General features: G+C 46.8%; 1 long non-coding RNA gene and 2 pseudogenes across 1 annotated transcript; 1 reads left to right on the plus strand and 2 right to left on the minus strand.

Moving 5' to 3' along the window:
• Positions 1-572: 572 nt before the first annotated feature.
• Positions 573-1,806, minus strand: LOC121444170. Its single transcript, XR_005973755.1, has 3 exons — positions 1,788-1,806; positions 726-881; positions 573-638 (listed from the first exon to the last, which is right to left on the minus strand). It is a non-coding gene; the product is annotated as an uncharacterized LOC121444170 (long non-coding RNA).
• A 5,285-nt stretch (positions 1,807-7,091) lies between these two features.
• LOC121444207 lies at positions 7,092-8,031 on the minus strand (annotated as a pseudogene).
• Positions 8,032-16,665: 8,634 nt separating this feature from the next.
• On the plus strand, positions 16,666-20,186 carry LOC121444208 (annotated as a pseudogene).
• The last annotated feature ends 2,768 nt before the right edge of the window (positions 20,187-22,954 follow it).

Consider the following 22,954-nt stretch of genomic DNA (forward strand, 5'->3'; position numbering starts at 1 on the left):
TGTACTGCTTCCTCTTTTACCTTCACCTTGTTTGTTTTTTTTATAGACCAACTTCAGTGGGTAGCCCAGGATTCCTGGGACAGCAAGTTCTGCAGTTGTAGATCAAACTGACGTCACAAAGATCTGCCTGCCTCTGCCTCCCAAGTGCTGGGACTAAAGGTCCACAGCGCCCCAGGCTGTCCTTGTGCTTCCTCACACTATTTTGACTTAAGTGTGTGCAGATGCACTCACACACTATATGCTAACACTGTGTAAGTGTGCAGCGGTGTCCGTAGACACACACACTTGCAAGCTCAAGGGATGTGTGTGTAGCACAGGTGTTCGGTGTCAGATGTCACTTCACGAATGCTGGGCACCTTGTTTTTTAACACAGGCTTTCTCAAGGCCACTGAGGAGGAAATGCATCTGCCTCAAATGGTGGCACACACCCACAATCCTGGCATTCAGGAGTCAGAAGCTGGCAGATCTCTATGAGTTCAAGGCCAGCCTGGTCTAGAGTGGAAGGGCCAAACAGAAAAACCCTGTCCCCAAAAGAAAAAAATCACAACAACAGAACAAAAATGGAGATTCACCTGTCTCCATCTCCAGTTGCTGGGGTGGCCAGCTTCAGCAAGCCTGCCGGGTCTTTTCCTTGGATTCTGCACATGAACACATACCAAACAAGGTAACTAGACACTGTACAGACAGACAGTCACTGTCAGGCTTCTTGTGCTTCTGAATCTCACCCAGGGCGTCGATTTCACACTCTTGCTTAGTGCCAATCATTTCTCATTATAGACAGCGGGGCCAGGAAGAAGCAGCAATGTAGTTTACGAAGTTTCTTCAGGGACAACCCCTGGACAGAACATCTATGACAGCTATTTTGTTCTTTTATTAGGATACTGTAGAAATGGAATGAAGTAAAGAAGGATAGAATCACGTCAGATGGGTACAGAGCAGTGGAAGCGTCCCTCCACCCCAACTCTGAGCAAACCCACTCACCCCAGTTTGTGGCAGGAATTGAAGCAGAGATCCCAGCAAACCAGGCGCATTAAAACGGAACTGTGATGGAGGAAGGTCATCGGCCAATAAAGAAACTGCTTGGCCCTGTGGGTGGAGTAAACAGAACAAAATGCTGGGAGGAAGAGGAAGTGAGGTCAGAGTCTCGACAGCTCTCCTCTCGGGAGCAGACGCCTGAGAGAGATGCCATGCCCCGCTCCCGGGATGAAGCTCCGACCCAGGATGGACATAGGCTAGAATCTTCCTGGTAAGCACACCTTGGGGTGCCATACACAGATGATTAGAAATGGGCTAAATTAATATTTGAGAATTAGCCTAGAAGAGAATGGGCCAAGCAGTGTTTAAATGAATACAGTTTGTGTGTTGTTATTTCGGGCATAAGCTAGCCGGGCAGGCGGCCGGGGTGCTGGGAACAAAGCCCCGCCGCTCTTATTACTACAGAACTGGGCTGGAGAGATGGCTCAGCGGTTCAGAGCATTGCCTGCTCTTCCAAAGGTCCTGAGTTCAATTCCCAGCAACCACATGGTGGCTCACAACCATCTGTAATGAGGTCTGGTGCCCTCTTCTGGCCTGCAGACATACACACAAACAGAATATTGTATACATAATAAATAAAAAAAAACGGAGCTGGTACAGAAGTGCCACAAGGGGGCAGCACAACATCAGAGTTTCTGATGGGTGGCAGGGCCAGCAGCCTTCCTGCTTTTCTTTTTGGCACAGGTGGGGGTCTCTATGCTCCCCAAACCTTCCTGTCAGTGCCTCCCACAGGGCCAGCAGGGAGTACTTACCCAACAGTCCTCAGCGCTGTGCACAAGGATGAACTCAATTGGCTCAGGATAATTCCAGATGTGAGTCGCAGAAAATAACCCTGCACATCTGGAAGCCATATTTTCTTCTCTCTGTCAGAAAGATCTTTTGATTCACTAGGAATACGTGAATGGAATGTCACTGTTTTCTCAGATTGGGGCATTAAGATTTGGGGGTAGGTGCTGTTGGTTTTTCAAAAGGAGTGGCATTCCTCCTAGACTGGCCTCCAACTTTCTGTGTTGGAAGATGGCCTTGACTCTCTGATCCTCTTGTGTCTGCCCCCCAATACCGGCATTTGTGGCATGCTCCACCTGGTTTCATTTTATGCTAAAGAAGCCAGGCCCAGAGCCAGTGTGTATGCTAGGCACACTGAGCATTAGTCCTGTCGTTCACTTTCTGTGTTTTAGAGAGAGAGCCACCAAAGCCTAGACTACTGTGCCTCATGGAGAACAGATTGGCCTTGAATTCATGGCTAGTCACTAGTCTAAACCTCCAGAGTCCTGGGATAATAGGCATACACCTTCACCCTAGCTCTACCATCTAGTTTTAAGACAAATCCACAAACTCCCTAGAACTGTCTAAATGTGAGGGATAGGAGATTGCCCCAAGGGGTGAGGTGACTAAACCTTCAAGGAGTGGGAGTGAGTCTCCATCTTCCTAGTTTCATCAGCCTGAGTTCGGGACACGGGCTGGTTAGGGCTGGTGACTTCCATTTTGCTTCACGCAGGTTCATAGGGAGTTAGTTGCGGGCAACTCGAGGGCTTCTGGTCAGAACATACTTTCAACGCTGCCTGGATACACAGGGGAGAGTCTGGGGACTCTGAGATGATACATTACTGGGACAGCCTCCTCTTCCTCCCTCCCACCCAGAACACAGCTCACTAGCTTCAGAAGAAGAGTGATGTCCAGCTACACCCCTTGTGTGTGCAACTTCTAAAGACTCTCAGTCAGAAAAACAGGTCATCTAGAAAGGCTAAAAGAAAAAAAATTGAGAGAGAGAGAGAGAGAGAGAGAGAGAGAGAGAGAGAGAGCAAGAGAAAAATCAGGGTCAATGGGTAAGATCTGCAGTTCCATCAGGAGGTATTTCTCAGCTACAGAGAGAAATACCTAGTCTGAGGCTAGCCTGCCTGAGCTCCAGGTGTGACTCAGTTGGGGTAACTCTTGCCCACCATGCAGAAACCTGGGTTTGGTTTCCAGAACCAAACAAACCAGGCTTGGTGTGGAATTCCTGTAATCTCTACATTTGTACACGGAGGCAGAAGAATTAAAAGACCAAGGATATCCAACCCTACATAGATGATTTAAAAAGTAAAACTTCTAAAATACACTGAGACAAGTTACATACCTATACCACCTACACTCAGTTGGCTGAGGGCAGGAGGATCGACAGTCCTTGGCAGCCGGGACTACATACAGTAAACCGGAGTCCAAACAAGAGGAGAGAAAAAGAAAGGATTCTTCATTAGAAGGAAACAATAGATATGCCACTGTGGGGTTTAAGAGTCATATGCTTTCGCAAAGAAAATAGACGACCATGAGTACAAGGTACAGACAGTCAGCAGTGAAGGGGAACAGACAAGGACAGGGTTGAAGAACTCTACAAAAGGCAAGTGAGTCTTCCTCCCACCTCTGTTGACGATGCCAGCAAGGTGGCTTCTCCAGCTTGAGGGCTGCCGGTAAGGACCCGGCATCGGCACCTCTTGCCATCCAGTTTGCCCTTAACAGTCTTTGAGCCAGAGAGAGGCACACCCCACCCATTGAGGCTGAGGAAAGAAAGGGAGAAGGCAGAGGCTGGCTAGATCCTTTGCAAAGCGGGAGGCCGGGGCTAGAAGAAGCAGCTTTTCTAGGCTAGGGTGCTAAAACCCTGAGTTTTGTCTCAACTAACTTCTGTTGTGTGGGGCTTGTGTGAGGCCTAGAACTCCTGATCAGCCTGCATCACCTCCCAGGTACTGCAAACAGACACGTGCCACCGTTCCTGGCTTGCTTGCTTCGTTTTTTAATATTTGCTTTTCAAAACAGGGTTTCTCTGTGTAGCCCTGTCTGTCCTGGAACTCACTCTGTAGACCAGGCTGGCAGGGAACTCGGAGATCCACCAGCCTTTGCCTCCCATGTGCTGCACCATCACGACCTGGCTTTACCCGGCTCCTGGCTGTTTCTTGAGACAGACCCTTTGTGTGTGATGCTAGCTTGGTATTCCCTATCTCATGCTGGCCGCGAAGCCTACCATTTTCCTGCCTCAGTCTCCTGAGTGCTGACATTAAATCTAATCCCCATCAAAATGGTTAAGTAATGTTTAAGGCAGGCGGGCAAGGGACGAGGCTCAGATATGGAGTTTGTGCCTAGTATGAATGGGCCCTGGATTTCATCACCAGCATTGTATAAAATTGGGCTCGGTAGCTGCCCTTGGGAGGTAGAAGCAGAAAGATCCGAGTTTAACTACTGCATAGGATGTTAAGATTCTCCAAAACAAAGCCAGGCAGTGGTGGCTGTGCTCGCCTTTAATCCTAGCACTCGGGAGGCAGGTGATTTGAGGGCCAGCCTGGTCTAAAAGAGCTAGTTCCAGGACAGCAGGACAGACTCCAAAGCTACAGAGAATCATGTCTTGAAAAACAAACAAACAAACAAACTAAAAATGATTCTAAAAAACAAAAGAACATGTGACACCCACTTGTAGTTCCAGACTCAAGAAACTGAGGCCAGACGATGCTGGGACGTAAGAAACCAGCCTGGGCTAGACAGAACATGGCTGATTGTCCGGGTTATCAGAAAGGCTGTCTACAGTTCTAGGTTCACAGTGTGGGGTGGGTTCAGTTTCCAGTGTGTGTGTGTGTTTGGGGGATTCTCCTAGCGGGCAGGGTGGGAGTGACGACTCACCACTGTGGGGTAAAGTCTGGAGGGGCTCGAATAAGCCACAATTCTGTATCTTGTAACCGCAGCGCTCCAAGGAGAAATGAGGGGGATCCGAGTCGGAGATTTCGCCATAAAATTTGGTGGGGAGGCAGGAGAATAGAGTGGCACCAGAGGGCGGGATATCCGCCACCACAACGACCTGCGCTGAATGCTGGGACACATTCTTGAATATAGAAGATACCCAGGATGGTTCTAATGAGGAAGACAGCTGGAGAGATGGACCACCACACCAGTCGCACAGTCTTCTCTGGGTCTCTTGCTGTCACAGGTTGACAGGTCTAGGCAGAAAGAACACGAGATGAGATTTTACCATTGTGACTGTGGCATGGACGAGGCAGCTTCCGGGAAGCACACCCCACCCACCTCCAAAGAAGTGGAAAAGCCTGCTCACCTTTAAAAGGCTGAGAAAAACAGAAGCCTTCTTAAAGAATTTCACTGGCCAGTTGCAGACTCAGGCAGACTCAGGCAAGCTGGAGGCAGGAGGCACAGCAGGTTGCTGACCCCTCATTAGGTTTTCAGGTTTCACTCCAATCTGACACCTACCAGTCCCTCAGGGTGTGGCACATGGTGGTAAGTGCAGGAGCTAGTTGTCACTGATGAGAATGGTGGCCTTGAAGGAGCAAGCAGGCAGAGGCAGGAGGTGAGTAGCTGGAAGGCAGAATTGGTGGAGAGGGGGGACTCTGCTGCCCTGGGGTCACTCACTCCCCAGCTCAGATTTTCCCAAGCTTTGGGTCTGAGGACTCAAGCAATGGAACCTGCTGGGATGACTTGTGGGGATTCCTGCTAAAGGTTCTTGCAGGAGCCTGCCCTCTAGAGGAGCCCTCTACAGGGCTGCTTGCAGGACACATTCTCAACCTGGCAACCCAACTTAGGGCAGGCTGACTAGGAATACTCTCCTTGGGGGAGGGAAGGCTCACCCTATGGAGAAGACCATGTTCTCTGCAGAGAAAAGGGGCAAAGGACAGTCACTACCCAGAGCACCTCTTCTGATGTTTCCACAGGCATGGGGAGAGGGCAAGGCGCTATTGTTCCACAAGACAGCCTAGGGCACCTTTGCACTTCAGTCCTCCACACTGAGCTAGACCCTGTGGGAAGCCTACCCTTCCTGCCTGGGATTTTACCTGGAGAGATAGATGTACTCTGGAGTAGACAGCTCTTCCTCTGCGGGAGGTGCCTGTGGCCAGACAGTGTCCTGGGCATCTGGCATGGGTCCCCAGAGGGGCTGTCTGAATCTCATCCAGACCGATCCCCAACTCGTGGCTCAGAAGCCACTGAGCTGGGGCTTGACCTCTTCGGGGCTTCAAAGAGAAAGGCACAGGAAGGAGACTCTTAGTGACTTCAAAACACACAAGACTTAGTGCACTGCCCTGCAGTACCCAAGTACCTGACTGGTCCTCCAAGGAATCTTTGCCTCCTTTGGCCTTGCCCCACCTCTCCCTGCTTCACTCAGCATCTCTGCTGTCCCCCTGTTGCTCAACAAGCCTGAGGTCACACTGCAGGGGACACCTGGTCTTTCTGAAGTGACAGATTGTTATGCTCACAGTGTGCCACGAGTGGACACAGGCATCATTTATCACAAAGGACAGGAGGAAAAGTACAAATCAGATGAAGTGAGAAAGGTGCTCACCTGGGTCTGTGGGTGCCTCTAGGATCCCCTGACTGTGGAGCCTGGTTCTCATGGGAGGCATGGTTACTCTCTGCAGGAGGCAGGCAGCAACATAGGTGTCGGAAGCCATTGACAATGGTTTTCTTGACCCTCTTCCAGCGTTGATGCCTCTGGTTTTGGGAGGAAGCTGGCCCGGCATCCTGGCGCTGACCATGGCTGATGGCCTCTTCCTGTCTGGTGGTCACTTCTTCCTGCAGTGTGTCTCCAAGGGAGGAGCCTTTGGGGGTTACATGCAGAGCCATCCCCAGTGAGCTCCAGCCTTTCTTTGCATCATTTGCTGCCTCATTGTTGTCTGCCCCATGAGGGTGGTACAGAGAGCAAAATGGCTGGGCACTCGCCGTCAGGCTGCCACACAACCTGATCATCGATGGAGAGAAACTCTTGCTGCTGTCCAGGCTGCTGCTCATGAGGGAATCAGCCACAGGACAGCGCAGGTGGGATAGGTGGGCAAGGTGGATCCTCCTTGGCTGGCAGCACAGGGTGGCAGGCATGCTATGCCTTCTGCCACCCTGCCTGGAATTCCCATCTTCTTTCTCCTGGGGCTCAGATGGCACGATGAAGGTTGGGGAAGTAGGCTCAGCAGCTTTCCTGAGAGTCCCAGAAAAGGTGTGAAGATCGGCCAGGTTGAGGACAAGGCCTGGCTCCTTGGGTTTTGTGGGTTTCACCCGGTGATGGCAGCTGTCTCCCCCGGGTGCCTGGTGTTGCAGTCTCAGGTGTGTGGCCGTCGCCTGATTAAATTTTTGGTCTTCTGGACACTCAAGTATTTCTTCACCTGCCATGGTGCCGACAATGCTAGGGCTCAGGGTGCCTGGGAGACTCTGGATGGATGCCCGTGCCTGGCTGTCCCTGATCATGGGGCGCGTCAGGATTTGACTGATGGTGGGCCTCCTGTTGGGGCTGATCATGAAGATTTCCACGATTACATTGAAAATATCAAGTGGGACATGATGAGGAACGCTGAAGTTTGCAGCCAAAATTTGCTGCTTTAACCCCATAGGAGAGCTCGCTTGGAACGGAAGGTGCCTGGCCACCATGTAGTAGAGGAGCACGCCTAAGTTCCAAACATCGCTGGCATAGCCATCGTATGGCTCCACTCCAAAGAGTTCCGGGGCACAGTAGGCCAGAGTGCCGCAGAAAGTCTTTAGTTTTGTCCCAGGGACAACTCTGACTGCCAGGCCAAAATCACAGAGCTTGGCATTTCCAGAGGCGTCGATCAAGATGTTATTTGCCTTAATGTCCCTGTGGACGATACAGTTGTCGTGGCAGTACTTCACTGCCTGTACTACCTGTCCAAACAGCCTTCGAGCCTCGCACTCCTGTAAGCCTCCCGGTTTGCGAATCTGACGCAACAGGTCCCCTTTGGAGGCGTAATCCATTATGAGATACGTCATGTCCCGTGTCTGCACCTCCTGAAGGAACCTGATTATATGCGGATGAACGAGGGATCTCATTATATCAACCTCATTGTTGTTCCGGGCGCAGTCGCCATTCACATTTGCCAGAATCTTCACAGCCACGTAGCTGACAGTGGGCATGTGAAAGGCCAGTTTGACTGTGGCAAAGGTTCCTCGTCCCAGAGTTGTCAGCATTTGATAGATACTGCTAAATGTCTCCTTGTCACAGTAGAGGGTCTCTCTGACCTCCTCCATGGCCAGGTTCTCGCTGAAACACAACGGGAACTTTAAACAAACAGTTTAAATCACACCAATGAGAATGTTTATCACTATCAATTCCTACATTCCAAAGAGAAAAAGAGTCACCGATATTTCAGGCAACCTAACCAGCTACGTAGTGCTCAGGAAGGGAAGGAAGTACCTTCCAAAGCAGTGGACAGCAGAACATAACACAGGTCAGGTTGGCCGGATTCACCCAGAAATGGAGAGAATAAAACAAAGGGTCGCAGAAGCTACGAGCCACTGATTGGACAGGAGAATCATCCTCTTACTTGAGCTGAACACTCATTGAGAGACAAGATACTAATAAAATCATATGCATGAGAAGTTGATGAGACAACAGAAACCCCGAAAACCCAGAGTGTCTTGGTGGGGAGATGGCTCAGGAGGTCAGAAGGTTTATTATTTCGGCAGAGGACCTGTGTTTGGTTCTCAGGACCCAGGTCAGGTGGATCACTGCCTCCAGTTCTAGGAGATCCTATACCTCTGACCTCTGAGGGCATCCAAACACATGCGTGGATGATCACAAGGGCAAACACAGACACACACACGCCCACGCACACACACACATATGTATACACACAAACACACACTTGAGGTCGCCTAAATGTATACTCACGTGTACTATATATAATAGTGATATAAGTCTTTTTGATTAATTTTATTTTTATGACCTGGAAAGACATAAGACGGCAATAGATCCCCTAGGTGCGGCACTTCAGGAAGTTATGTTGTCATGGGATTGCAGACCTGGTCTTCTGCAAGAAGAGTCCATGCTCCTAACTGCTGGGCTGTCTCTCCAGGCTAACCCATCTCCCAAAGAAATCTGTTTTTGAAAACCCTGAGAGTCCTTCTCATGGACTGGAAAATGTGGATGGAATTGAGAAACTTCTTGATATAAATTCAAGTAAGAAGATATGATAAAGAACAAGATTGAAATATTTATGAGGAAAGAATCTGCATAGGAAAGCCCAGGAGCAGGCAAACCTACTGATGAATCCTTCCAATCTCTTGAAAACAAATGTCAGTGTTCCTCAATACTCCACAAAATAGAAAGGTCAAACTCATTCATGCCCAAACCAGGAAAACACAATGAAGAATAATAGAGGCTATTTCCATGATGAACATAGATGTAAAGTCCTTAATAATACCACTTAATACTTTTCACCAAATTCACGTAAGTCAGGCCATACTTCATGGTTACAATATGCTCCCAAGGATCCTTGCAAGGATATCTCTACGCATTTAGCCTGACAACACAACATTGAAACAGAATTAAGGGCAAGAGTGCCACAGTCATACATAAGGACGGCCATAGAGAAGGATGAATCTGTGGGGCTCTCAAGAACATGGTTGTCACTGGAGAAGATCGCTCTACATGGGAAAAGCCAGTCCTTCAAATGTGTCACTTTTCTTCTCTCATATGTGGAACATGGGAGCAGGAGGAGGTCCTCAACATAAGAGGAGGCTCCTAGGAATGTGGAGGAGGTCGTGTGAGAAGAAAGCATAGCTGCGTGGGTTAATCACATGATCAAGTGCTCAGAATGCATTAGAGATGTTCCTGCGATTGCCAGGACTAAATTGTTCCTATGATATGGTACGCCATAACAAGGAAAGGCTTGAAATGAGAAAAGAGAAACAGACCAAAGAACACATAACAAAAGTAAATGAAGAAGCAAAACTAAAGAGAGAGGTTCTGGAGAGATGAGTTAGTGTTTAACAGCACCTCCTGCTCTTTCAGAGAACCCTGGTTCCAGGCCCAACACACATGGTGCTCACAATCAATTGTTATTTGAGTTCTAGCTAATCTGTCTTCTTCTTGTGACCTCCACAGGTGCGAGGCTCTTGGTACACACAAAGAAAGAAAACAATATACTCATACACATAAAATAAAAATAATAAAAGTTATACCCCAAGATGCACAACTTAAATATAAAAACTACCGGGCTGTGGTGGCACATGCCATTAATCCCAACACTCAGAAGGCAAAGCAGGTAATCTTTTAGTTTGAGGCCAGCCATATCTACAGACTGAGTTCCAGGAAGGCCATAGCTACACAGAGACTTTCTGTCTTGAATTCTCCTCCTATACACTTACAAAATAAACAGAGTAAAAAAAAAAACATGAAAAAGTAAGCTAATAAATCAAGCCAGAAAATGAATAAATACACAGACAACAACAACAACAACAACAATCAAAGGCAACAAAGCTGGAGGGAAACTTACTATGTTGGAGTCCAGCAGATCTTGAAAGTCCAAATAGTCTCTTTCACCAGCACAGAGCTCCAACCACTTTCCACCTCACGAGCCCGCTTGCACTGTAAGGAGAGGAGGCAACCTCAGCCAGAGCTGTGATGGCACTGGCACCTGTCATTGTGAGGTCAGAACAGAAAAGGACAAATGGTGGCTTTTCACGGCTCACGGGTTGTTTTTCCCCTTCTGTCACCATGTACAGGACGGCTGAGTGAAAAAATGAGAACACGAAGGGACTTGGGAGGGGTGGGCAGGAGGCAGTGCGATCAGGAGAATATGGCTTTTCCCATCTCAACTCCCGAAGACGCAGCTTCTGCCTTGCTCCATTCTCCCCACTACTCCTCTTCCCTCTTCTGTTTCTGTCTTCCTCTTCCTCTCTGCTCCTCTCCTCTTTCCCCTTCTCTCCATACCCACTAAATAAATATCCAACCTCACTCTGCAAGGCGTACCTATCCATCTGTCTCAACAAGCTGAAATAAAGAAAGAAAAGAAAAACAAAGAAACTCAGGGAGTGGAGTGAGCAACTAGTTGACAAGAATTAGCCAAGGAAGAACAAACCAGCCAGCAATATAGGAAGAGAGGGATGCACAGGAAGTTGTAGGGAGGCACTTAGCTATTCGGGGTCTTTTTAGTTTGGGATGAGTGAAGAGATGCTTTTCTTGCTGGGTCTCTGTCCAAATAGGAAAGTAGATTCGTTGCTTCTTGGACTCTCTGAGCTAGCAGGTTATCACCCCAACATCTGAGTCCAAAGTTTTTTTGTGTTTTTTTTTTTTTTTTGGATTTTTTCGAGACAGGGTTTCTCCGTAGCTTTTGATTCCTGTCCTGGAACTAGCTCTTGTAGACCAGGCTGGCCTCGAACTCACAGAGATTCGCCTGCCTCTGCCTCCTGAGTGCTGGGATTAAAGGCGTGCGCCAACACTGCCCGGCTCTGACTCCCAAGTCTTTATTGGTAAATAGAAGAAAAGGGGCTTAGTTAAAACTTACATTTGGTGACTGTGGCCAAGCTGGTACCAGCGGGACCAGAAATCCCGCTAGGCCTCAGCCTATATGGTGAGGTGTTGACTGTCAGGCCCTGGGGAGAAGATAGTAATTAAAATACAGGTAGATTCGGGTTAGGCCATTAAATTGACAGAAAAACAAGAAAAGTCTTATAAAGGTGAGCACTTGGCTTTTTTTATTGGTTTGTCAGGATGGGTTTCTCTATTTAACAATCACGGCTGTCCTGGAAGTCACTCTGTAGACCAGACTGGCCTCAAAGTCACAGAGGTTCAGCTGCCTCTGCCTACCGATTGCTGGGATTAAAGGCATGCACCACTGTGGCCCGGCACATGGCAATTATTAAAGCTAGGAAAGTTGAGGCAGGAGGACCAGCAGTTCAGGTCATCGTTGGCTACACAGTGGTCTTGAGGCCAGCCTGTACTACAGGACACCCTCTCTCACCAAACCAAAAAGCAAAAGCAAACAGAAGGGCAAGGACTGCTTTTGTCTTGTACATATTGAGGGTCCCAGTGCTTCAAAAGTAACCTTGGCTGTGAGACACAGGACATGGACTGATAGAGATATGAATAATTTGCAGTTTTGTGGATTTTAAGGTCAATTTTGTTATATGTATATGTATTTCTAATCTTGATTAAGGTATTGTGATTGTGTAGTTCATTTAAAAATGTAATGTATATAGGTTGTTAATGGATAATCATCTATAATAGTCAAATTTGTAGTCATGTTCATTAGATTTTCTAGATATATATAGATACATTTCAATTAGATAGACATTCTTCATATCTTTCAAAGACTGCAGAATATGGCATTTGATGTTTTAATAATTTATGACAATGAGACACGTCTGCTTCTGGCAGCACCAATCTACTTCAAGAGGAAGATGGGCATCGAAGAGGCTCCTTATGGAGTTTGATAGCCATTTTGGCAAGAAACTGCTCTTGCCTGGACTGTTGCATAAACTGGACTGGACACAAAGAACCCGCAGAAAGAGGACTGCTGAACTTGCCTAAAGGTGAGATGATCTTTTGGGGTTCCTGATTCATGAAAGAGTCTGTGAGACATTCTGCAGGACAGAACAGATAGTGACTGAACTGCCTTTGAAATTTCCTGCTTCATGGAAATGGCTCTGGATACCATGGGCCTGTAGGCTGAAGATGGATGCCCCAACGGTACAGAGGAACTTTGGGTGACTGTCCAGGCAGCGAGATGTCTCTGTGATTTCTAGAGTTTTGTAAGTTGCTTACTTCTCATTTACTTAGGTAATATTATATCCTTCTGGAGTCTTTGATGGAGTTGAAGAATAGATAGATAGTTATAGTTTTCCTTAGTTATGATAAAGGACAAAATAGATATTGTACCTGTAATTCTTGCTTGATAACTGTTTTGTTATATGTAATCTTACTATGTTAAAGTGAAAGCCTTTCTTTTTTGTTTAAGCAGAAAAAGGGAAAATGATGGGGGAGAGTCTTCTGTTTTGTGTTAATTTCATTGGTTAAATGAAATTTAACCTTGGCCCTTTCAAAGGACAGAAAATTAGGTAGGCAGAGTAAACAGAACAGAATGCTGGGAGGAAGAAGCTGAGTCAAGTAGTCGCCATGATTCTCCCACTCCAGACAGATGCAGGTTAAGATCTTTCCTTGTAAGCCACCTTGTGGTGTTACACAGATTATTAGAAATGGGTTAGATCAGTATGTAAGAGCTAGCCAATAAGAGGCTGGAACTAATGGGCCAGGCAGTGTTTAAAAGAATACAGTTTCTGTGTAATTATTTCAGGCAAAGCTAGCCGGGTGGCAGGAAGCGGCCCGCTGCTCCTCATCACAATGGACACAAGTGTGTCATGAGTGTGACATCAACGCCTGAGGTGGGAGGGTGGCACTCAGCCTTTTTGTGTTCTTGAAGCTATGCTGTCTTCACCTTGCCTAAGTAATCAACAGATTTACCCTTTAAATGGACCTCACAGGACCCACCCAGAACCAGCTATGGGGCAGAAGCCAAAGAAACTGGATGGAAGTTTATGAGAGTTCAAGCAGGACTTTCCTTCTCTGTCAATACAAAGTTCACTCCCCTAAGGCATCGTATATGCACACATTACACACTTAGTTACTGGCTAGCAGCTCTCTGTGAGGTCCAGGCCAGCCTGGTCTACAAACCAAGTTCCATAACAGCCAGAGCCACACTGAGAGGCTCCCTGTCTGGAAAAATAAAGAAAGGATGAGATGAAAGAGTTTTCCTCTAGCCCAGGCTTGTGATAATCAAATAAAGGCAGTCCTTGTCCACAAAATGTCCCCCTGTTTTTCCAAAAGGACAGGTATTTGGGGTGGGTCTCTAGAGTGCTGGGCAGAACATCCCAGCACTAGGTAGTTTTGTTCAAGAATGTGTTCCTTGAGGTCTCTGGCCAACAGAACTGATCCTTTGCTTCCAAATGATTATTGCCCCCACCCCGTGCCTGATAACACACGAGCAATCGCCCTGCCCCCTGATAGAAAATGAAAACGTCCCACAAAAGGCCAGTTTCAGGCACACAGAAGGACAGAAGATAGTGGAGGGACCTGGTGTGCTATGTCCCACCAAGGAAACTTCCTCTCTTCCTCAAAGAACAGGTTCTTTTTAGACTTTCACGTTTTCTGTTCTTGAATCCTTTTCAGCTGCCTGTTCCATCATTAGCATCCCAAAATGGGATCTAACTCTTACTTCTGGCCCTCTCCAGCCCTGACTTTGAACTGCCAGGAAGATCCTAAGATAACCACTTTGAAGGAGGCTTTCTGCTAGAGCACAGGCAGAAATCCATCTCTGCCCTTCCTTAGGACACCATCCAGTGTGCCTGTCAGTCCTCTGGACAGGAGTCCACATGACTGGGCCTGGACTAGAAAAGTACCTGACTGAGTTAGTAAGTGAGAACCCCAAGGGACTTGGAAAGGGTGGGAAGGAGGCAGTGAAATCAGGGGAATGTGGTCAAAGCTTTCCATGTGCGTGAAGGTCAATGTCACTGTCAGAATACTCATGTTGGAGAGTCAATGTAAACAAATGTTTTAAAATGGTGAACGAAGGAATGAACCCAGAGAAAATATTAAAACTAAAGATTAAAATAGAGTAAACATCTAATTGATGCAGATAATAAAAATTGCCCCAAATTATACCCCAGACCGAGGAAGAAAGAAAGGAAGAAAGGGTTATTTTCAATCCTGGAAACACAAACCTCTAAACCCCAAATCTGTGACCTTAGAAGGAAACTCACTGTGTTCAGATTCAACAGCTAATGAATATCCACCAAGTGGACCAGCTCACTTCTATCTAAATCACTATTTCAACTGAAGATCAGCCTCTCAACTGTAAGGAGAGGAGGCAGCCTCAGCCAGAGCAGTTAAGAAACAGGGTTCTGTCATTGTGAGGTCAGAGCAAGAAATGGACCAATGATGGCTTGGCTTAGATCACTGGTTTTCTTCACATTCTGTCCCTAAGTACAGGAAGGCTACCCTGGTCAGTTGGCAGGTAGGGGCCTGGGGAGGCTGGTTACACCCAGTTAGCCTTCACTGTATCTCCCTTTTTTGTTGATCGTGTCTGTTCTTTTCATTCTTTTGTTCTTTTGGGGACCTGACACCCAGCTCCCAATTAAATTATACACAGTAGCTTCTTCTTACTTACAATGCCTAGCCTTAGCTTGGCTTGTTCCTTTCCAGTTTTTCTTATCTTTGAATTATTCTGTCCACCTTTGACTCTGGCTCTGGGCTTTTTAGGCTTTTTTTTTAATAAAAAAAAAACAAAACTCTGTGTATCTTACTTTGATTATTACTCAGTGGCTGGGTAACTGGATAGCTTCCCCTAGCATCCTCCTCTCCTTGTTCTCTTGCTCTTTCTCTGTTCCTTCCTCTACGATTTCTCCTTCCATTTATACTCTCTGTGTGACTGACAAACCTATCCTTTCTCCTGCCTTACGTTTGGCCATTAAAATCTTCATTAGCCTACCAGGTGTTTTAGACAGGCAAAGCATCACAGCTTCACAGAGTTCAACAAGTGCAACCTAAACAGAAGTCACACACCTTAAAATAATATTCTTCAACACCCCATGACCTACCTTTTCCTTCTGGGTTTATTTACTAGGTTTTCCCCAACTTTGAAACATGTCCACATGCTAGGGATCAGAGTTCAAACACAGGATCCTTCCTTGGGTATTACACATCCAATCCCTAATAGAAACCCTTTCCACTTTAATAATCACAGTAGGTAGAATCATGTGAATTATAACAGGCACTGGAGGTTGTCCTTCACCGGGTATGGACACTGTATACTTGCTTTCTCTTCCTGTGAAGAAACATCATGACCTAAAACAACTGGAGGAAGGAAGCTTTACTTCCCTTTCACTTTCCTATCAGAAGCTACCATGAGTGGAAGTCAGGGCCGGAAGTCAAGACCAGAACCTCGAGGCATGAACCAAAGCAGGTACCATGGAGTAAAGCCACTTACTGACTTGCTGTCCTTGACTCTCTAAGCCAGCTTATTTTATATATACACCCATGATCTCCGGCCTAGGGACATCAGTCACTGATTGAAATTCCCCATAGACTTACCTATTAGATAGTTAAGTTCCTTCTTCCTCAGATTACTCCAGCGTGTGTCAAGTTGACAAAATCCAACTGGCACACACTGACACCCATCTATTAGTGGATGGGGAGCATGGTCCACTTCTCACAGACCCTAACATACTGACATGACTTTTGGTTCATGGAACCCATCACATATATCCTCAAAGCAATCAATTCCTTTTTTAGTAGACTCACATTGATCAGAATAACATGGTAGCCTCTGACTGACTCTGGGATGCTGTGGCAATGCTCTGTTTCCCAGGACACTCCAGGGCAAGTGACTAACTTCTTCGGGGCTGAGAGGAATAGACTTTGTCACATTTTCTCCATAAATTCTTCATCCAATTTCCCACCAGACAGAAAACTAGGACCTCAGCAGGCAGTGGGTTGATATGTTCAAAGTGATCAGAGGAAAAAAATCCATCAGTGGTCCCGGAATCCGCACCTCCTGAAGGGGGTTGGCACATGTGGTTTCTTCAATGACACCTGATCTTCTGGGCCAATATTTTAGGGAAAGTAGAGGGGGAAATCCTCCCAAAATAAACCAAATAACCACCAAAATACTTGAGAATGCAAATGAAAAATTTAGAGCAGACCTCAGAGCTAGGGCAACTCCCAAGTACCTTTTTGAGTGTTCTTAGACTCCTTTAGCTCTCATGGCCCCTTTGATGATTTTAATTCTGTTTTGTGTCTCTGTCTTTGTGGATTCTAAACCCTGGTACAGTTAGTGTTGTTCCAATTCCAGGCCTTTATGATCTCATGCCTCAGAAATAACAGCTATGGACACCTGCATTGAGCCTTCTCCTACTGGTAGGGCTCTCATTGTTGTCACCGTCTGACCTCCAGTCCCTCACAGCCACACCCCACCTTCTCCAAATGTCTCCACTGCCTGTTTGTCCTGCCAGTCGAACCCAAGACGAAACCACAAGATCAGCTATCCACTCCAAGCTCTACATTTTTCAATCATTTATCGTTTTTAGTGAGATATAATTTTCTCCCTTCCCCTCCCAGCCTCCCCTTCCCCTCCACCCTCTCCTATGACCCCCATGCTCACAATTTACTCAGGAGTTGTCTTTTCCTACTTGACATGTCCATTAGATCCATGTATGTCACTCTTAAGGTCCTCTTTGTTGTCCAGGTTCTCTGGTTTGTGCATGATTGGCTGGGTTTTCTTTGCTTTATGTCCACTCATGAGGGAGTGCATGGTATTTGTCTTTCTGGGTCTGGGTTACCTCCTTCAAAATGATGCTTTCTACATCCATCCATTTGTCTGCAAATTTCAAGATGTCATTATTTTTTTCTGCGCTGTATTACTCCATTGTGTAAATGTACCACATTTTCCTTATCCATTTTTCAGTCGAGGGGCATTTAGGTTGTTTCCAGGTGCTGACTATGACAAACAATACTGTTATGAACATAGTTGAGCACATGCCCTTGTGGTATGATTGCTCATCTTTTGGATATATATATATCCAAAATATAAATATTTGTGTATATATATATATGTATATATATATATATATATATATATACAAATGTGGTATTGCTGGGTCTTGAGGAACGTTGTTTTCTAATTTTTGGAAAAATCACCATACTGATGCTCAAAGTGGCTGTATCAGCTTGCACTCCCACCAGCAATGCAGGAGTGTAGCATTTACCCCACCATATATCCTCTCCAGAATATGCTGTCATCGGTGTTTTGATCTTGGCCATTCTGACAGGTATAAGATGTTATATCAGAGTTATTTTCATTTGCATTTCTCTGAAGGCTAAGGATGGTGAACATTTCCTTAAGTGTCTTTCAGCCATTTTAGATTCATCCTTTGAGAGTTCTCTGTTTAGTTCCATACCACATTTTTTACTGGAATATTTGTTCCTTTGATGACCAATTTCTTGAGTTCTCTGTATATTTTGTGGAACAGCCCTTTGTCTGATGGGGGGTGGTTGGGTTGGTGAAGATCGTTTCCAAATCTGTAGCTTGCCATTTTGTCTTGTTGAGCATGCATGTTCTCTGCTTTACAGAAGCTTGTCAGTTTCAGGACGTCCCATTTATTACTGTTGCTCTCAGTGTTTGTGCTACTGGGGTAATATTTAGGAAGTGGTCTCCTGTGTCAGTCTGTGCAAGTGTATTTCCCACTTTTTCTTCCATGAGGTTCAGTGTGGTTAGTGTCATGTTGTGGTCTTTGATCCTTCTGGATTTGAGCTTTGTGCATGGCAATAGATATGGATCTATTTTCATTCCTCTACATATTGATATTCAGTTATGCCAGCACCACTTGTTGAATATGCTTTCTTTTTTCCATTTTATGTTTTACTTCTTTGTCAAAAATCAGGTGTTTGCAGGTGTGTGGATTGATCCATTCTTTGATTCAGTTCCATTGGTCCTCCTGTGTGTTCTTATGGCAATACCAGGCGGTTTCAGTATTGTAGCTCTGTAGTAGAGTTTGAGTCAGGGATTGTGTGGCCTTCAGAAATTCCTTTATTGTACACGATTCTTTTGGTTATCGTGGACTTTTTGCTTTTCCATATGAGGTTGAGTATTGTTCTTTTGAGGTCTGTGAAGAATTTTGCTGGGATTTTGATAGACATGGCTTTGAATCTGTAGATTGGTTTTGGTAAGATTGCCATTTTTACTACGTTAATTTTGCCTACCCGAGAGCATGGGACATCTTTCCATCTTCTAGTGTCTTCTTCAAATTCTTTCTTCAAAGATTTAAAGTTCTTGACTCACTGGCCGCTGGTCAACTTGGCGGCGGAGGCCAAAGGGGAAACTTTGTGGACCGCCTATCGATGAGCACCTGCACAGGAGCTGCTGTCCTTGGAACCGGAAGAGATCCGGAAGCGCCTGGACCTTACTGAGTGCCAGTTCCTTAACTGCCGCCATGATACTAATAGGGGTCTTCCGGGGGACTTGATCAACCAGGAAGTAGGCGATCGCGATCGTCTGAGCGACTATGAATTCAAGGACAGTTGGTGGACAAATACAAAGGGACAGCTTTCGTGACCTTGCTGGAAGGGGAGCAGGGTGAAGATGCCATCGCGGCCTTCCACCAGAGCCGGCTTCGAGAGCGGGAGCTGTCAGTTCAGCTGCAGCCTACACATGCTCTGTTGTGTGTGGCCAAGCTGCCGCCCAGCGTGACCCAGGCACAGTGTGAGAAGCTGGTGTGGACCTTTGGCAGCCTGGAGCGCTGCTTCGTATTTTACAGAGAGCCCACAGGCCGCTCTCTGGGCTATGGCTTTGCAGAGTACATGAAGAAAGACTCGGCTGCCAGGGCAAGGCTGATTTACCGGGCAAACCACTGGGGCCCCCAAACACTGTATGTGCATCGCACAGATGCTGGGCTGCTGCCCCCTGCCTTGTTGCACTCCCGGTGCCTCTGTGTGGACCACCTGCCACCTGGCTTCAATGATGTGGATGCCCTGCACCAGGCACTGTCCGCGGTCGATGTGCCCACCTTCTTTCACCTGCCATGTGACCAGGGTGGGCAGCTGAGGGGCTTTGCAGTACTGGAGTATGAGACAGCAGAGATGGCAGAGGCTGCAGAACAGAGGGCAGGTGGCCTGGCCATGGGTGGCAGTCACCTACGTGTGTCCTTCTGTGCTCCAGGTCCTCCTGGCCACAGTAAGCTGACAGCACTCATTGCTGCCCAGGCCACGGCTCCCAATCGAGGCAAGGGACTCCCGCCTGAGCCAAACATCCTGCTGCTGTTGGACATTCTGGGCCCATCTGCCTCCCTCCAGCTGCTGCTCAGTCCTCTGCTGCATGAAGTGCCAGTGGCCAGCAGGGCCTTTTGGGTGTGCCCCCTCATTCTACGGCTCACCGGACCTTCCCTGTCCACTGCACTGCTCCAGTTAGCCTTGCATACCCAGAGCCAGAAGAAACCTGAGATCCTGGGAGACTCCCCTCTGGGTACCCTCCAGGCAGGTGCCCAACCTGCCAATTCCCTCCTTAGCGAGGTGTCTTCAGGTGGTGATGCTGGCTCTGGAACTGCAACCTGCTGAGGGAAGCCACAATCCCTTACTACCACCACTGCTCTGCCCTTCTGGGGTGACCGGGAGCTCATGAGTCTGCATCCCCCAACATCCCAGCTCACTCCACACCCAGCCGCTGTGGGGCTCTGAGGCCCCAGTCTTTGTTAGAAGCCTCCTGAAGGACAATGTGCCCCTGCCAACCACCCCTGGGGTGTCACTGTTGGTTAAGACCCCAAAGGACTACCGCATCTCCCCGAACCCCTACCTGAATCTACATAGCCTGCTTTCATCCAGCAAGCTGGAAGGCAAGGAGACCTGTGGCTGGTGAGCATTGTTTAATTTCCGTGTGTTTGTGGGCTCTGGAATTAGCATTGCTGTTGAAGTCTAATTTTAAGCCATGGAGATCTGATAAGATGCATGGGGTGTTTAAAATTTTTTGTATCTGTTGAGGTTTGCTTTGTTACCTAGTATGTGCTCAATTTTTGAGAAGGTTCCATGAGGTGCTGAGAAGAAGGTATTTTCTTTTCTGTTTGGATGGAATTTTCTATCGATGTCTGTTATAAGTCCATTTGAGTTATCACATCTGCTAGAGCCACTTGCAGCTCTAGATCTGCTCTGGAAGGTGACCTTTGACTCTTGTCAGCGCTTTGACCTTGCTTATCTCTCAGGGGTGACGTGAACAGCCTTCTGGGATGGATGGCTGGGACCAAGCCTTATTTGGTCTCAAGGTAGAGTGGCCTCACAGCAAAACCTGCCTTCAGTCAGGACCAGAAAGGGTTAATCTTAACAAGCCCTGGCTGGAATCTTCTAGGGTGGTTGCACCACTGTAGAGAATTAGACCCTCAGGAAATACTGGTCTTTATTGTGATAGTCAATGGGAGGCTCCCCCAAGGGACTGAAATGGCTGAGAGGTCTACTCACATTTTGGGTCTTTCCTAGTTAGGTTTCCACTGCTGTGATAAACGCCATGACTGATAGCAACTCGGATAGACTGGGGTTTGTTTTCTACTACACTTCACCATCCATCAATGAGGAAAGCTGAGGTTCAAAGCTGGAGGCAGGAACTGAAGCAGAGACCATGGATGAAGGCTGCTTACTGGCTTTGTCTCTCTGCCTTTACCTTCCTTGTACAACAGAACCACCTGTCCCAGGATCACATTATCCACCACAATGAGCCTAGGCTCCCCTGCATGAATTAACAATTAAGAACACACCCTGTAGTCATGTCTGCTGGCCAATCAGGTGAAGGCAACTCTTTGAGGTTCTGTCTCGCCAGGTGTGTCTACTTAAAAACTGAGGCTCTTACTGCAAGGTTTTATTCATTTTTGAGAGATGATTTCTTGAAACCCAAATTGACCTCAAATTCAATATTTAACTGAGGATGGCCTTGAACTTCTGATCTTCCTGTCTCTGCCTCTCAGGTGTTGGAGTTACAGGCATGTGCCACCGAGGCTGGCTAAGAAATTTTTATTCATCTTTCCAGATCCATATTATTCCATAATGTAGTGGATCCCATGGTGCATTTAACTGTCCTTACTTTAATTCTTTCTTTTATTTACGTATCTATTTATTTTGCAATAGGGACATCATATTTGCAGGACCTTTGAAGAACTCAAGTATAGACATGTGCCACCACCCCAGCTTGTGTGTGTTTGTGTGTATGTATGTATGTAACATGTGTGGTCATGTGTGTGTACGTATACTCAATTAGTGCGTGATGTCTTTACCTCCTTCTCCCTTTTCTTCCCTCAATCAATTATTGATTTTGTTTTTTTGTCATTGCTTTGACAGGGTCTCTTTGTAGTCCTGAAACTCCATATATAGACTAATCTTGAACCCACAAAGATCTCTTGCTTCTGAGTGCGGGGATTAAAGGCGTGTGCTGCCATATTCAACTAATCCTTGTTGGGTTTTTTTGTGGAGCCAGGATCTTACTATACAGTCCAGGCAGGCATGGAACTTGGTATGTAACTCAGGCTGGCTTTGAATTTATAATCCTTCTGTCTGCCTCCCAGCTGGTGAGATTTCAGGCATACGGGCATCACACGGGTTCTAGGTCCACTTGTTTATTACTTACGACCATGTCTCATATAACCCAGGCTAGCCTCCAACTGGGAATTGTTGAGCCAAGGTTGGCCTGAGAGTTCTGATCCTTCTCCTTCAACTTAGAAGAATCAGAAGTTCAAGGTCTAAAAGTATAAGGATCATGTCTAAGTGCTGGGATTAAAGCTACGTGTCGCCATGCCCAGCTTGGTCCTGTTTCCTTTTATCATCATTTTATTATGTGCTTATTTGTTTATGAGTGAATATTCGTGGCATGGAGCATATGTGGAAGCCAGAGGACAACCCAAGGGAGTCTGTTCTCACCTCTCACAATGGAGGTCTAGAGGACGGAATTCATCAGGCTTGGTAGCAAGCGCCTACCCCAACTGAGCCCTCAAAGTTTCTGTATAAAGCCGGATGTGGTAGCACATGCGTGCAATCCTACCACTCAAGAGACAATGTGTCGCTATCTTGTATGGTCTAAATTTGGAGCTTTTTTATTTTATTTTATCTCTCTGTGTATTTTTGCTTTTTCAAGACATGGCATCTAAGTAGTGATGGAAGCAGTTAGGACTCACTCTGTAGAGCAGGCTGGCCTTGAACTCACTGAAATCTGCCTGCCTCTGCCTGCCTCCAAAGACCTTGTGCCACCACCGCCGAGTTATCAGTCCAGTTTTAAAACACTTTCTTATTGAGAAGCAACTTGAGACTTTGCAAAGGTTGGAAAGAGGGGCGAGGGAGAAGCCTCGGTCAGTAAAATGCCTGCTGTGTAAGCATGAAGACTGGAGTTCAGATTCCTTGCATCATGTAAAAGCTGGGGACAGTTGGGACAGGCAGATCCCTGAAGCTCCTCCCCAGCAGTCTAGCCAGTCTGTGAGCTCCAGGGTCAGTGAGAGTCCTTGTCTCAAAATGTAAGCTGGGGAGAGAAGAGGAAGACACCCACAAGATTCCCTCACTTTCATACACGCATGACCACAGATGCACACATACATACACACAAGGTAGGCTGCTGCCACATGTCTGAACTCAAAATACTGAATGCAAGGAAATGAA

Source organism: Microtus oregoni, unplaced genomic scaffold (genome assembly GCF_018167655.1).
Source record: "Microtus oregoni isolate MIOR12 unplaced genomic scaffold, Mior012 000118F_ref0000498, whole genome shotgun sequence".
Taxonomy (NCBI): domain Eukaryota; kingdom Metazoa; phylum Chordata; class Mammalia; order Rodentia; family Cricetidae; genus Microtus; species Microtus oregoni.